The sequence below is a fragment of the Cetorhinus maximus genome, chromosome 8 (genome assembly GCF_964194155.1).
Source record: "Cetorhinus maximus chromosome 8, sCetMax3.hap1.1, whole genome shotgun sequence".
Taxonomy (NCBI): domain Eukaryota; kingdom Metazoa; phylum Chordata; class Chondrichthyes; order Lamniformes; family Cetorhinidae; genus Cetorhinus; species Cetorhinus maximus.
Window position 1 is genome coordinate 55,392,881 of NC_135886.1, and position 17,225 is coordinate 55,410,105.

Genomic DNA, 17,225 nt, shown 5'->3' on the forward strand with positions numbered 1-17,225 from the left:
CTCAAACTGTAACCTCACGGCCCAGCATATCCCCCACTCTACCATTACCATCAAGCCAGGGGATCAAAACTGGTTCAATTAAGAGTGCAGGAGGGCATGCCAGGAGCAACACCAGGCATACCTAAAAATGAGGTGTCAGCCTGGTGAAGCTATAAACAGGATTACTTGCATTCCAAACAGCATAAGCAGCGAGTGGTAGACAGAGCTAAGCGATCCCACAACCAACAGATCAGGTCTAAGCTCTGCAGTCCTGCCACATCCAGTCGTGAATGGCTGTGGACAATTAAACAACTCACTGGAGGAGGATGCTCCACAAATATCCCCATTCTCAATGATGGAGGAGCCCAGCACATCAGTGCAAAAGATAAGGTCGAAGCATTTGCTACAATCTTCAGCCAGGAGTGCCAAGTGGATGATCCATCTCGGCCTCCTCTGGAGGTCCCCAGCATCACAGATGCCAGTCTTCAGCCAATTAGATTCACTCCACGTGACATCAAGAAATGGCTGAAGGCACTGGATATTGCAAAGGCTACGAGCCCTGACAATATTTCAGCAATAGTACTGAAGACTTGTGCTCTAGAACTTGACACACCCCTCGCCAAGCTGTTCCAATACAGCTACAACACCGGCATCTACCCAGCTATGTGGAAAATTGCCCAGGTTTGTCCTGTACACAAGAAGCAGGACAAATCCAACCTGGCCAATTACTACCCCATCACTCTACTCCCAATCATCAATAAAGTAATGGAAGGGATCATCAATAGTGTCATCAAGTGGCACTTGCTTAGCAATAGCCTGCTCGCTGATGCTCATTTTGGGTTCCGCCAGGGCCACTCAGCTCCTGACCTCATTACAGCCTTGGTTCAAAAGTGGACAAATGATCTGAACTCCCGAGGTGAAGTGAGAGTGACTGCCCTTGACATCAAGGCCGCATTTGACCAAGTGTGGCATCAAGGAGCCCGAGCAAAACTGGAATAAATGGGAATCAAAGGGAAAACTCTCCACTGGTTGGAGTCATACCTAGCACAAAGGAAGATGGTTGTGATTGTTGGAGGTCAGTCATCTCTGCTCTAGGACATCACTGCAGGAGTTCCTCAGTGTAGTGTCCTCGGCCCAACCACCTTCAGCTGCTTCATCAATGACCTTCCTTCCAACATAAGGTCAGAAGTGGGGATGTTTGCACAATGTTCAGCACCATTCACCACTCCTCGGATACTGAAGCAGCCTATGTCCAATTGCAGCAAGACCTGGACAATATCCAGGCCTGGGCTGACAAGGGGCAAGTAACATTCACGCCACACAAGTGTCAGGCAATGACCATCTCCAACAAGAGAGAATCCAACTTTCGACACTTGATGTTCAATGGCATTACCATCACTGAATCCCCTATTATCAACATCCTTGGGGATTACCATTGACCAGAAACTGAACTGGATGAGCCATATCAATACTGTGGCTACAAGGGCAGGTCAGAGGCTAGGAATAGTGCGATGAGTAACTGAACTCCGGACTCTCCAAAGCCTGTCCACCATCTACAAGGCACAAGTCAGGAGTGTGATGGAATACTCCCCACTTGCCTGGATGAGTGCAACTCTCGCAACATTCAGGAAGCTTGACACCATCCAGGACAAAGCAACCCGCTTGATTGGCACCACATTCACCAACATTCACTCCCTCCACCACCGATGCACAGTAGCAGCAGTGTGTACCATCTACAAGATGCACTGCAGGAATTCAACAAAGCTCCTTAGGCAGCAGCTTCCAAACCCATAACCGCTACCATCTAGAAGGACAAGGGCAGCAGATAGATGGGAACACCACCACCTGCAAGTTCCCCTCCAAGTTACTCACCATCCTGACTTGGAAATATATCACCGTTCCTTCACTGTCGCTGGGTCAAAATCCTGGAACTCCCTCCCTAACAGCACTGTGGGTGTACCTACACCACATGGACTGCAGCGGTTCAAGGAGGCAGCTCACCACCACCTTCTCAAGGGCAATTAAGGATGGGCAACAAATGCTGGCCCAGCCAGCGAAGCCCACATCCCATGAATGAATAAAAAGAAATCTCCCAGGATAGGTACAGCACTGGGTTAGATACAGGTTAAAGCTCCCTCTACACTGTCCCCATCAAACACTCCCAGGACAGGTACAGCACGGGGTTAGATACAGAGTAAAGCTCCCTCTACACTGTCCCCATCAAACACTCCCAAGACAGGTACAGCACGGGGTTAGATACAGAGTAAAGCTCCCTCTACACTGTCCCCATCAAACTCTCCCAGGACAGGTACAGCACGGGGTTAGATACAGAGTAAAGCTCCCTCTACACTGTCCCCATCAAACACTCCCAAGACAGGTACAGCACGGGGTTAGATACAGAGTAAAGCTCCCTCTGCACTGTCCCCATCAAACACTCCCAGGACAGGTACAGCATGGGGTTAGATACAGAGTAAAGCTCCCTCTACACTGTCCCCATCAAACACTCCCAGGACAGGTACAGCACGGGGTTAGATACAGAGTAAAGCTCCCTCTACATTGTCCTCATCAAACTCTCCCAGGACAGGTACAGCACGGGGTTAGTTACAGAGTAAAGCTCCCTCTACACTGTCCCCATCAAACACTCCCAGGACAGGTACAGCACGGGGTTAGATACAGAGTAAAGCTCCCTCTACACTGTCCCCATCAAACACTCCCAGGACAGGTACAGCACGGGGTTAGATACAGAGTAAAGCTCCCTCTACACTGTCCCCATCAAACACTCCCAGGACAGGTACAGCACGGGGTTAGATACAGCGTAAAGCTCCCTCTACACTGTCCCCATCAAACACTCCGAAGACAGGTACAGCACGGGGTTAGATACAGAGTAAAGCTCCCTCTACACTGTCCCCATCAAACTCTCCCAGGACAGATACAGCACGGGGTTAGTTACAGAGTAAAGCTCCCTCTACACTGTCCCCATCAAACACTCCCAGGACAGGTACAGCATGGGGTTAGATACAGAGTAAAGCTCCCTCTACACTGTCCCCATCAAACACTCCCAGGACAGGTACAGCATGGGGTTAGTTACAGAGTAAAGCTCCCTCTACACTGTCCCCATCAAACACTCCCAGGACAGGTACAGCACGGGGTTAGATACAGAGTAAAGCTCCCTCTACATTGTCCCCATCAAACTCTCCCAGGACAGGCACAGCACGGGTTTAGTTACAGAGTAAAGCTCCCTCTACACTGTCCCCATCAAACACTCCCAGGACAGGTACAGCCTGGGGTTAGATACAGAGTAAAGCTCCCTCTACACTGTCCCCATCAAACACTCCCAGGACAGGTACAGCACGGCGTTAGATACAGTGTAAAGCTCCTGCTCTGCTGAAGAAGTTCTCACACCAAAACCTCAGAAGAACAACCCTTCCTGCACCAGCTGAGCATTTCAATCGCCCAGCCCATCCAGGCTGTGGTAGCCCTGAGTTAAAATTACCAATTTTTTCCTGAATTACAGGCTTGGCTTTCTGTGGGTTTATGCTAACTGGGGAATGGGCTGGACCTGTTGAATTATTTTTCCAAAGGCCCTTTTATAGTTGGTGAATTGGGGCTTTGATTCTTTCTGTTTCCGAGTTGAAAGTACAGCATTCTCACTCACTGCTCCATGCATTGCTGCCACTAGTTCTGTTTAGACACAAAATAAAATGTGCCCAACAGAGTTTATGAGAATAGTGAACAACATAATTCATTGGGATCAGTGGTAAATCACTGAAACACTGGGATGATTCAGTAATAATTCTGAGTTCTGGAATAGTAATGCAGCAACCAACAGAAGGTCCAGACTCTACATTGACCACAGTATATAAAACCAGCCTCCAATTTACGATCAAATCTGCACCACAAGTGAACTTGAGCTGACCCACAAACCCTGAGAAGCGATTGGATCAGACTGGAGTGAACATTTGACTATTCAACTCATTGAGAGGTTATCTTGAGCCTGTCTTCTTGACTAAGTCAGTTCAGGGCAATGGTTCATTTTCTTCTGTGTGTTTTTTAACATTATTCCCTGATATATCTGCAAGTACAAACACTGGTGTGCGATGATTCCATCCATGATCGTGTCTGCTGTCCTTACTAATAATTAATTTGCATGGCAGCCACCTGAAATAGTGCATACTTTGTCTTAATATTGAAATGAGATTCCTTTGCTCACTTCCAGGCTCGTTCTCGGAATCCATTTAAATTAGGCATGGTTAAACTTGTCAACTATGACCACTCTGACTACTTTTTAAGTATCTATGCAAGCTTAATTAATGTCTGTAAAGTGGTTGCAGGAGGCCTAGGTGAAGCCTGCAGGTGAGTTAATTTTAACTTGCCTGTGGAGCCAAGAGAAACAGGGGCACTTCTAATGTCTCCCCATTGATACGGTGCTGGTCACCAGCCCGCTCTTCCCCCTTCCAATTTCCTCTCCGGGACTTGCCTCAGAACCACCAGCCACCCAGGATTGGTTAATGAGCTGCTACATGGTGCCTGGCAGTTGCCCCCAGCTCACAGACATTCTGATAATGCAACTCAAGGACCAATTCAGAACCAGACTCAATTCCTTGAGAACAATACTTCTCACACTTCTACCTGAATACCCAACCTTTATCCCCCATACCTTCAGCCAATTTTAAACTCAAGTCAAAAGGTATCTCCCAATGCTCAGAATCAATTGTGTAGAACTTCATGAAAAGCCTCATGAAACTCAATATGGATAATATACATAGGCATCCCTTTATCTACATTATTAGTGACCTCTTCAAAAGAATTCAACTAGATCAGAACATGGAATATTTAACATAAAACAGACCATCCAGTCCTACTGGTATGTGCCAGTGTTTATCACTTGACCCTCCTCTGATGTTACATTATCTAACCTTATCACATACCCTGAATTCAAGCTGAAAAGCATGGAAACTCTTGCACTACCTGAGAGCAGCCACACCAGCCGCCCAGAATCAACGTTGATGTCATCGCTTCACGACTCCTAATAAACTCAAAGACACCAGCCAGCAAGGAAGATAAATGGATAGTAAAATCAGCCCTGATGCTCTCTCTCAAGACTACCCCTGAGCAGGTAGACTTCTCAAGCCCTTACACAAAAGTGGAAATGGACACTGTCCTGACAACAACTAAGTTAGACAAATCAGCAGGAGTTGATGGGATTTAGCCAGAATTCCTGAAGAACAGCAGATCACAGGGAAGGAAGTGGCTAGTAAAGCTGTGTACCAACATCCATAGCACAGGCACCACTCCAAACATTTGGTGCCATTCCAAGATAGTGGCCATTGCCAAGCCAGGGAAGCCACTCAATGACTTATGCAGCTACTGCCCCATTATCCTACTCTCAATAACATATAAGGTCCTGGAATACCTCCTGCTAAACAAACTGAGTCCCAACCTGGGAACAGTGATGTCCCTCAACAAGCAGGTTTTTGTACTGGTCACAACAGCATCGAGCAGGTCTTGACACTGACCTCACATATTGCAGCTGGTTCCCAGAAAGGCCTAAAGGCTTTGTTGACTTATCCTACGCCTATGGCGCAGTGCGGCACACAGACATGCTGCTGAAATTCTCAAAAATCATCTGCGATGTGAAAACCCTACAAGTGATCAATTCCATAATCAGCGACCGACAGTTCTGTGTTCACCTTGCAGATCAAATCAGCTCCTCATGCATAACCAACAATGGCCTCCTACAGGGGTCAGTCCTTGTACCGGCTCTCTCCAACATATATACACGAGTGACCACCTCCCACAAACTAACAACTCTTCAAATATGCTGATGGCTTGGCCCTGACTTTCCAGAATAAAGAAATTCAGTATATTGAGATATCTCTCACTGAAAATCCATATTCTCTGGAAGTGTACTTCAGAAAATGGATACCAAACCCTGCTGTTATGACCATCCCAGGAGGAGTGCGCAAATTATCTATCCCCACTACTCCACAGGCCGTACCATTAATTTAAACGTTTAATTTTCTCATCGACATGGCCAGTCGTGTACCTGTAGCTCAAGTACCGAGAAGAAAAGAGACTCTGACCAGGCTTCTTTCAAACACTCGGAATGATGAATTTATTCTAAAACAAAACTTCTTTTAACAAGTTGCAAGTACTGGTTATCACACAATTGTAATTGGGAAGTATAGCTATCCATCTCTTCCTAAAGAACTCCCCCAGCACACACACAGGTAAACAAACAACAAACAGATAGAGCCTCTCTGCAGAGATGGGCTTTGGAGGATGCACATTATAAATTAAAGGATAAAGTCCGCAGGGTCTCGATGCTGTCGACCTGGAGCTCTCTGATGTGAAGACTGGCCACTGGTCCCGGTGGATGCCTGGAAGTTCTCACCACTGGCCTCAGCTTTACAGGTCCAAATGCAGACTGGTTACACCCAGATGCGGGTTCTCTGGCTACAGGTTGATAGCCACACACAATTTTAGGCAAGGCAGAGAGAGGGAGCCAGTCAAGGTAGCCTTCCTTTCTCAGCTTGTTCTACAACAAAACTGCCTTCAAAACAAGCGGGCTCGCAACTTAAGTTTTTTCCCTCTCTCCCATGTGATTGCATTTTTTCCCCTGGCTATTCATTAATTAAAGAGCTTTGCAGTTCAACACAAACAAACAACTCCCTCTCAAAAACCATAGAGGTCAGGTGATTACTTGGAAGAATCCTGCTTGTTCCAAAGTAAACCTATGACCTTTTTAGAAAATCCCAGGTTAGCATCCACATATCCAGATCATGCCAAACCCTTCCATTTTGTGAAAGAAAACTTCAGTCTTGAGGTATGTGATTCTAATGCCTCCGCCCTTAAGAGATGAGACACCATTTCCAAATGTGTTTCTTCGCAACGTGTACAGAAAATGATATGTACAACATATAAACAGGATTCAACATGCACTCACTCAGCCATTCGCTCCTTATACAGAATCTGTTCAGTTTTTCTGACTTTCTTACTTTCCAGACAATTTTTATAAATAATTTACATTCTTGATAATGCATCAGCAATTATATTATCATGTCCAGCAATAGGAACAATCTTCAAGTTATAAGGTTGTATTAGCAAGCTCCATCAGAACAGTCTGTCATTCTAAGTCTTAAATTTACCCACAGAGACCACAGGGTTATGGTCAGTTTATAGTAATGTGTCTTTACTGCCATGACGGATATATACCTCAAAATGTTTAAGAGATGTAACAATCCCAGGTTTCCCTTTTCTACTGTAAAGTATCTCTTCTGATACTGATTTAATTTTTTTAGAAAAGTACCCCACCGGTTTCTCTATGCCTGATTCACCTTCTTGCAATCAGACTGCACCCGCCCCCAAGTCACCAGCATCGATTACCAGCTTGAAGGGTTCAGCCAAATTAGGGGAGGCTAATAATAGTTCATTAGTTAGAATCACCTTCAGCTTCTCAAAAGCTGCCTGGCACTCTCTTGACCAAACCACCTTTGCTTTTTTTTTGCAATAAATCGGTTAGCGGAGCCGCTATTGTGCTGAAGTTTAGCACAAATTTACAATAGAAACTGCACATGCCTAAAAATCTCAGGATTTCCCATCTAGTTTTAGGAAAAGAGAATTCCATCAAAGCCTGTACCTTCACTGTTCTTGGCAAGACTTGTCCCTGCCCTACAATATGCCCTTAATAAGTTACTCATGCTTTCACAAACTCACTTTTTGCAAGGTTTATTACTAGATCTGCTGGCTGTAATTGTTTAAATAAGGCTTCCAGTTGTTTTAAATTGTTTTTCTATGTGTTGCTATAAACCAATACATCATCCAAGCAAACCACACAGTCGGGAACATTAGTGATCGCCTGATGTATTAGTCTTTGGAAAGTGGCCGGAGCATTTTTTAGTCCAATTGACATTACTCAACAATGGTTTAGTCCATTTGACCTGACAAATGCTGATACCTCCTTAGCTCATGACGTTAAAGATACTTGCCAATATCCTTTCAACAAATCTTTCTTAGTAAGGAACATGGCACTGCCAACCCTGTCAATACAATCTTCCAGACCAGGGACTGGTTAGGAATCTGTTTTTCTTCCCACATTAACCTTTCTATAGTCTATACAAAATCTGTTGACCCATCAGGCTTAGGCACTAACACTACTGGAGAACACCAACTGCTTTGACTGGGCAGGAGTAAACTTGTGCTGTGGATAAAGGGGAGCCTGTAGACGTGCTGAAGGCATTTGATAAGGTGCCACATCAAAGGCTATTGTGGAAAATAAAACCTCAGGGTGTAGAGGGTAACATATTAGCCTGGATAGAAGATTTGGTGGCTGGAAGAAAGCAGAGAGTATGCATGGGTCATTTTCTGATTGGCAGGATGTCATGAGCGGAGCCCAGCAGGGATCTGTACTGGGGCCTCAACTTTTTACAATCTACATCAATGACTTAGATGAAGGGAGTGAAGACATGGCAGCTAAATTTGCAGATGACACAAAGATAGATAGGAAAGTATGTTGTGAAGAGGACATGAGGAGGTTGCAGACATGGATAAGTTAAGTGAGTGGGCAAAAATCTGGCAGATGGAGTAAAATGTGGGAAAACGTGAAGTTGTTCACTTTGACAGGAAAAATAAAAAAAAGCAGAGTATTACTTAAACTCAGGATGACTGCAAAATTCTGAGGTGCAGAGGGAACTAGGTCGTTGTACATGAGTCACAAAAAGTTAGTATGCGGGAACAGCAAGTAATCAAGAAGGCTAATGGAATGTTATCCTTTATTACAAGAGGAATTGAACATAAAAGTAAGGATGTTATGCTTCAGTTATACAGGGCATTGGTGAGATTGCACCTCGAATACTGTGTGCAGTTATGGTCTCCTTATTTAAGGAAGGATGTAAATGCATTGGAGGCGGTTCAAAGGAGGTTTACTAGATTGATACCTGGAATGAGTGGGTTGTCTTATGAGGAAATAACACAATTCTTAGAATTACAATTCTTAGAAATAGAATTCTTTGAGGAGGTAATGAGTAGGTTAGACAAAGAAGAGCCAATGGATGTTATCTACTTGGACTTCCAGAAGGCCTTTGACAAGGTGCCGCACAGGAGGCTGCTCAGTAAGATAAGAGCCCATGGTGTTAGAGGCAAGGTACTAGCATGGATAGAAGATTGGCTGTCTGGCAGGAGGCAGAGAGTAGGGATAAGGGGCTCCTTCTCAGGATGGCGACCGGTGACTAGTGGAGTTCCGCAGGGGTCAGTGTTGGGACCACAACTTTTCACTTTATACATTAATGATCTAGATGAAGGAACTGACGGCATCCTGGTTAAGTTTGCAGATGATACAAAGATAGGTGGAGGGACAGGTAGTATTGAGGAGGCGGGGAGGCTGCAGAAGGATTTGGACAGGTTAGGAGAATGGGCAAAGAAGTGGCAGATAGAATACAACGTGGGGAAGTGTAAGGTCATGCACTTTGGTAGGAAGAATAGAGGCATAGGTTATTTTCTAAATGGGGAGAGAATTCAGAAGTCTGGAGTGCAAAGGGACTTGGGAGTCCTAGTCCAGGATTCTCTTAAGGTTAACTTGCAGGTTGAGTCAGTAGTTAGGAAGCCAAATGCAAAGTTGGCATTTATTTCGAGAGGACTAGAATATAAAAGCAGGAATGTGCTGCTGAGGCTTTATAAGGCTCTGGTCAGACCACATTTAGAATATTGTGAGCAATTTTGGGCCCCGTATCTCAGGAAGGATGTGCTGGCCCTGGAGAGGGTCCAGAGGAGGTTCACGAGTTGATCCCAGGAATGAAAGGCTTAACATATGAGGAACGTTTGAGGACTCTGGGTCTATACTCGATGGAGTTTAGAAGGTTGAGGGGGGGATTTGATTGAAACTTACAGAATACTGAAAGGCCTGGATAGAGTGGACGTGGGGAAGATGTTTCCATTAGTAGGAGAGACTAGGACCCGAGGGCATAGCCTCAGAGTAAAGGGAAGACCTTTTAGAACAGAGATGAAGAGAAACTTCTTTAGCCAGTGAATCTATGGAATTCATTGCCACAGAAGGCTGTGGAGGCCAGGTCATTGAGTGTATTTAAGACGGAGATAGATAGGTTCTTGATTGGTAAGGGGATCAAAGGTTACAGGGAGAAGGCGGGAGAATGGGGTTGAGAAACTTATCAGCCATGATTGAATGGCGGAGCAGACTCGATGGGCCGAATGGCCTAATTTCTGCTCCTATGTCTTATGGTCTTATGGTCTTATGGAAAGGTTAGACAGACTGGGCATGTTTTCACTAGAGTTTAGAAGAATGAGAGGTGATTTGATTGAAGTATACAAGATCCTGAACGGCTTTGACAAGGTGGACGCGGAAATGATGTTTCCTCTTGTGGGTGAGTCCAGAACTAGGGGACACTGTTTAAAAATTAGGGGTCACACTTTTAGGACAGAGACGAGGAGAAATTTTTTCTCTCCAAGGGTTTTGCGACTTTGGAATTCTCTGCCTCAGAAGGTGGTGGAGGCGGATCACTGAATATTTTTAAGGCAAAGGGAGATAGGCAAGGGAATCGGGGGTTATCGGGGGTAGATGGGAATGTGGAAATCAAAACACAAGCAGATCAGCCATGATCTTATTGAATGGTGGAGCAGGCTCGATGGGCCAAATGGTCTACTCCTGTTCCTATTTTGTATGCTCGTATATGTCAAAAAGCTATATTCCTGGAGAAAAAGTGAGACAACACAAATAACTCATTCACATTCTGCTGATTGATTCTGGGCCGATTTTGCTTTCCAGTTCCGATCCATTATTTTCTCCGATATGTAACTGTTGAGGTTGCCTTGCTCTTTTGAGACCTCATCTTTGCTCAATCCCTTCTTCTTCAAATGATGAGTGAAACATGCTCCAGATGGAGAAGGAAAAGGGAAAACATTAGCATTGATTCATTTAAAGTCACAACTGTCACCACAATTGAGATGGCAGCAGAATATAACACAGGGAGAGATAAGACGTTAAAACAGAAGTAGATCAGAAGTTTGGCATCTACAATGCGCACAATCTAAGAAGAAATAGTGCTGTGGTCAGTTACCTTTGACAGCGCTCATCTTCCTGAGCAAGAATGCAGGTTTTGCAGTCTGCACTGAGCCATATATAGAGCTGCTTCTGAGCACGTCAGAGACCCACACAGCAGTAGCTGGGGCTCCTCAAATAGCGAGTTTGCCCTCTGACCTGTCCCACTTGCCCACTGCCTCTCAGTGAGCTCCAGACCACCCTGCAACTGGACCTGCAGGGAAAAAAGGAACATATTAGTGTTCGGCATGCTAGATCAGTAATATAGACGAAATTACAGTGTGTATACAGACTGGGTGAATGCAGATAATATATATCACCGCTTGTAATATCCATCACTTTGAAGGGTGCCTTGTGTGTGAACCGGCACAGTTTTTATCTGGAACATTGACAGAATCATAGCTTCCCATTTACTGGAGTGTAAAGCACCTCCACATGTGTGTTTGCCTCCCCGACTGTGTGAATAAATGTGGGTGCAGCATCAATCTGTGCGGGCTTGGGCGGGGTTGTGTAAGGGGTTCAATCAATTTATCCTTACTGTTGGTTCTTGATTTTAGAATTTTATAGGGACACAGGGGTTTAGGCTCAACCACCAACTTATTTATTGACAGAACACCTCCAGTGCCCCTAAGAGAAGAGCTCTAAACCCGTGTAATGACATCGCACAACACTCTAAACCACAAACTCATTTATAAAACTCCACTGAGAAGTAGAACCAGAGGCAAAACCCCAAGTTTCTCCCCCAAAACTTGCTTGGTCCAACACAAACCCTTTGAAGCTATCCTTAATTCTCAGCCCCAAAATCTGTGGATCTGGCTGATACTTACAACTCCCCACATGGTTTAGTTGTTCCGGTGCGAGCTGTAGGTCATGAATCAGGTTGACGGTTCCTGACCCTCCTTGGTGACTACAGTGCCAGACCCCACGGCCTTGACCTTTTTATTACAAACCTTGTTTATAGTATCAAAGTACATTTCCTGGAGCACATTCTGTTTGGATGGTCGATGCTTAGCACCCCCTAATCTCTTTATTCCGCTCCCTGCCTTGGTTCAGCAACCCATTCATCGCGATGTTATTTCCATGACCGACACAATGGAGCCCATCCCAGTGAGATGTCTCTGGATCTCAAGTTAATGCGCCTGTGATATGATCCGTTTCTGCTTAGCTGTTGTCTGTGTTTGTTTGAGTGGTTTCTGTTGTCTCGGGCCATTTGCTGTGATAGTCTCCCAGTTTCTTTCATTGGATTGTCTGATGGCACCTGCTTTGTGTCTCCATGTTATGTAATGTTTATCTTATGTTCTACAGTTGTCACTCCAAGAGGCATGCTCACGGGCTGCGATGTCCCCAAATGCGATTGCTGTGGTCCTCGGACTGCAACAGAAATCAAGGGAAATGATTAAGCTTGTGTGACTCCTCAGCACTAAGACAGCTGTTGCATAAAGTTAGCAGTTATCTGAACACATAGTACTCTGCATGCAGGTGCTGGAAAATTGGTCCTGCAGCCGATACTTGGGCCTCATTAGCTCCTCCAGCCTCTTCTGGAAGCCGCAATTTATCCTCAAAAGTTCCTCCACCTTCCACTGGAGGGCTACCTCCTCAGCATTCACCTTCCACTGGAGGGCTGCCTCCTGAGCCTTCACCTCCACTGGAGGGCTGCCTCCCCAGCCTTCACCTTCTACTGGAGGGCTGCCCTCTCTGCCATCACCTTCTACTGGAGGGCTGCCTCCTCTGCCTTCACCTTCCACTGGAGGGCTGCCTCCTCAGCCTTCACCTTCCACTGGAGGGCTGCCTTCTCAGCCTTTACCTTCCACTGGAGGGTTGCCTCCTCTGCCTTCACCTTCCACTGGAGGGCTGCCCCCACAGCCTTCACCTTCTACTGGAAGGCTGCCCTCTCAGCCTTCACCTTCCACTGGAGGGCTGCCCCCTCAGCCTTCACCTTCCACTGGAGGGCTGCCCCCTCAGCCTTCACCTTTCACTGGAGGGCTGCCCCCTCTGCCTTCAACTTCTACTGGAGGGCTGCCTCCCCAGCATTCACCTTCCACTGGAGGGCTGCCTCCTCAGCCTTCACCTTCCACTGGAGGGCTGGCCCTCTTGGCCTCCAGCTTCCACTGGAGGGCTGCCCTCTCTGCCTTCACTTTCAACTGGAGGGCTTCCTTCTCTGCCTTCACCTTCAACTGGAGGGCTGCCCTCTCAGCCTCCAGCTTCCACAGGAGAGCTGGCCCACTTGGCCTACAGCTTCCACTGGAGGGCTGCCTCTCTGCCTTCACTTTCAACTTGAGGGGTTAACTCCCTGCCATCACCTTCCAATGGTGGGCTGCCCCCTCAGCCTTCACCTTCCACTGGAGGGCTTCCCCCTCAGCCTTCACCTTCTACTGGAGGGCTGCCTCCTCAGCTTTCACCTTCCACTGGAGGGCTGTCCTCTCAAACTTCACCTTCCACTGGACGGCTGCCCCCTCAGCCTTTAACTTCCACTGGAGGGCTGCCTCCTCAGCCTTTACCTTCCACTGGAGGACTGCCCTCTCGGTCTCCAGATTACACTGGAGGGCTGGCCCACTTGGCCTGCAGCTACCACTGGAGGGCTGCCCTCTCTGCCTTCACCTTCCACTGGAGGGCTGCCCCATCAGCCTTCACTTTCTACTGGAGGGCTGCCCTCTCAGCCTTCACCTTCTACTGGAGGGCTGCCCGCTCTGCCTTCACCTTCCACTGGAGGGCTGCCCCATCAGCCTTCACCTTCTACTGGAGGGCTGCCCTCTCTGCCTTCACCTTCCACTGGAGGGCTGCCCCATCAGCCTTCACCTTCTACTGGAGGGCTGCCCTCTCTGCCTTCACCTTCTACTGGAGGGCTGCCCTCTCAGCCTTCACCTTCCACTGGTGGGTTGCCTCCTCAGCTTTTAACTTCCACTGGAGGGCTGCCCTCTCGGCCTTCACTTTCAACTGGAGGGCTTCCCTCTCTGCTCTCACTTTCCAATGGAGGGCTGCCCTCTCAGCCTTCAACTTCCACTGGGGGGGCTGCCCCTTCAGCCTTCACCTACCACTGGAGGGCTGCACCCTCAGCCTTCACCTTCTACTGGAGTGTTGCCTCCTCAGCCTTCACCTTCCACTGGAGGGCTGCCTCCTCAGCTTTTATCTTCCACTGGAGGGCTGCCCTCTCGGCCTTCACCTTCCCCTGGAGGGCTACCTCCTCAGTATTCACCTTGCACTGGAGGGCTGCCCTCTCGGCCTTCACCTTCAACTGGAGGGCTGACTCCTCAGCTTTCAACTTCCACTGGAATTCTCTCCTCTCACACATCACCTTCCACAGGTTGGCTGCCCCCTTAGATTTAACCTTCACCTTCCACTGGAGGGCTGCCTCGTCAGCCTTCACAATCCATTGGAGGGTTGCCTCCTCAGCCTTCACCATCTACTGGAGGGCTGCCTTCTCGGTCTCCACCTTCCACTGGAGGGCTGTCCCCTTAGCCTTCACCATCTACTGGAGGGCTGCCTACTCAGACTTCACCTTCCACTGGAGGGCTGCCCCTTAAGCCTTCACCTTCCACTGAAGGGCTGCCCCCTCAGCCTTCACCTTCCACTGGAGGGCTGCCTCCCCAGCCTTCACCTTCCACTGGAGGGTTGCTTCCTCATCCTTCTCCTTCCACTGGATCGCTGCCTTCTCATCCTTCACCTTCCACTGGAGGGGTGCCTCCTCAGCCTTCACCTTCCACTGGAGGGCTGCCTCCTTGGCTTTCACCTTCCACTGGAGGGCGGCCCTCTCGGCCTTCACCTTTCATTGGAGGGCTGCCTCCTCAGTATTCACCTTGCACTGGTGGGCTGCCCTCTCGGCATTCACCTTCTACTGGAGGGCTGCCTCCTCAGCTTTCACCTTCCACTGGATGGCTGCCCCCTCAGATTTAACCTTCACCTTCTACTGGACGGCTGCCTACTCAGACTTCACCTTCCACTGGAGGGATGACCCCTCAGACTTCACCTTCCACTGGAGGGCTGCTTCCTAAGCCTTCACCTTCCACTGGACGGCTGCCCTATCGGCCTTCACCTTCCACTGGAGGGCTGCCTCCTCAGCCTTCACCTTCCACTGGAGGGCTGCCCCCTCAGCCTTCATCTTCCACTGGAGGGTTGTCTCCTCAGACCTCACCTTCCACTGGACGACTGCCTCCTCAGTATTCACCTTGCACTGGAGGGCTGGCCTCTCGGCATTCACCTTCTACTGGAGGGCTGCCTCCTCAGCTTTCACCTTCCACTGGAGGGCTGCCCCCTCAGACTTCACCTTCCACTGGAGGGCTGCCTCCTAAGCCTTCACCTTCCACTGGTGGGCTGCCTCATCAGCCTTCACCTTCCACTGGAGGGCTGCCCTCTCTGCCTTCACCTTCCACTGGAGGGCTGCCCCATCAGCCTTCACCTTCTACTGGAGGGCTGCCCTCTCAGTCTTCACCTTCCACTGGTTGGCTGCCTCCTCAGCCTTCACCTTCCAATGGAGGGCTGGCCCTCTTTGCCTCCAGCTTCCACTGGAGGGCTGCCCTCTCTGCCTTCACTTTCAACTGGAGGGCTTCCCTCTCTGCCTTCACCTTCCAATGGAGGGCTGCCCTCTCAGCCTTCACCTTCCACTGGATGGCTGCCCTCTCAGCCTTCACTTTCCACTGGAGGGCTGCTTCCGCAGCCTTCACCTTCGACTGGAAGACTGCCCTCTCGGTCTCCAGCTTCCACTGGAGGGCTGGCCCAGATCGCCTCCAGCTTCCACTGGAGGGCTGCCCTCTCAGCCTTCACTTTCAACTGGAGGGCTGCCCTCCCAGTCTCCAGCTTCCACTGGAGTGCTGGCCCACTTTGCCTGCAGCTTCAACCAGAGGGCTGCCCCCTCTGCCTTCACTTTCAAATGGAGGGCTGCCCTCTCTGCCATCACCTTTCACTGGAGGGCTGACCTCTCGGTCTCCAACTTCCACTGGAGGGATGCCCCCTCACACTTCACCTTCTACTGGAGGGCTGCCCTCTCAGCCTTCACCTTCCACTGGAAGGCTGCCCTTTCTGCCATCACCTTCTACTGGAGGGCTGCCCACTCGTTCTCCACCTTCCACTGGAGGGCTGCATCACCAGCCTTCAGCTTCCACTGGAGGGCTGCCTCCTCAGCCTTCACCTTCCACTGGAGGGCTGCATCCTCAACCTTCACCTTCCATTGGAGGGCTGCCCCCCCCAGCCTTCACCTTACACTGGAGGGCTGCCTCCCCAGCCTTCACCTTCCACTGGAGGGTTGCTTCCTCATCCTTCTCCTTCCACTGGAACGCTGCCTTCTCATCCTTCACCTTCCACTGGAGGGTTGCCTCCTCAGCCTTCACCTTCTACTGGAGGGCTGCCTCCTCAGCTTTCACCTTCCACTGGAGGGCTGCCCTCTCGGCCTTCACCTTCCACTGGAGGGATGACCCCTCAGACTTCACCTTCCACTGGAGGGCTGCCCCCTCAGCCTTCACCTTCCACTGGACGGCTGCCCTATCGGCCTTCACCTTCCACTGGAGGGCTGCCTCCTCAGCCTTCACCTTCCACTGGAGGGCTGCCCCCTCAGCCTTCACCTTCCACTGGAGAGCTGCCCCCTCAGCCTTCACCTTCCACTGGAGGGTTGTCTCCTCAGACATCACCTTCCACTGGAGGACTGCCTCCTCAGTATACACCTTGCACTGGAGGGCTGGCCTCTCGGCATTCACCTTCAACTGGAGGGCTGCCTCCTCAGCTTTCACCTTCCACTGGAGGGCTGCCCCCTCAGACTTCACCTTCCACTGGAGGGCTGCCTCCTAAGCCTTCACCTTCCACTGGAGGGCTGCCTGATCAGCCTTCACCTTCCACTGGAGGGCTGCCTCCTCAGCCTTCACCTTCCACTGGACGGCTGCCCTATCGGCCTTCACCTTCCACTGGAGGGCTGCCTCCTCAGACTTCAGCTTCCGCTGGAGGGTTGACTCCTCAGCCTTCACCTTCCACTGGAGGGCTGTCTCCTCAGCCTTCACCTTGCACTGGAGGGCTGCCTTCTCAGCCTTCACCTTCCACTGGATGATTGCCTCCTCAGCCTTTAACTTCCGCTGGAGGGCTGCGCTCTCGGCATCCAGCTTCCAATGGAGGGCCGGCCCACTAGGCCTGCAGCTTCCACTGGAGGGCTGCCTCCTCAGCCTGCAGCTTCCACTGGAGGGCTGCCTCCTCAGCTTTCACCTTCCACTGGAGGCCT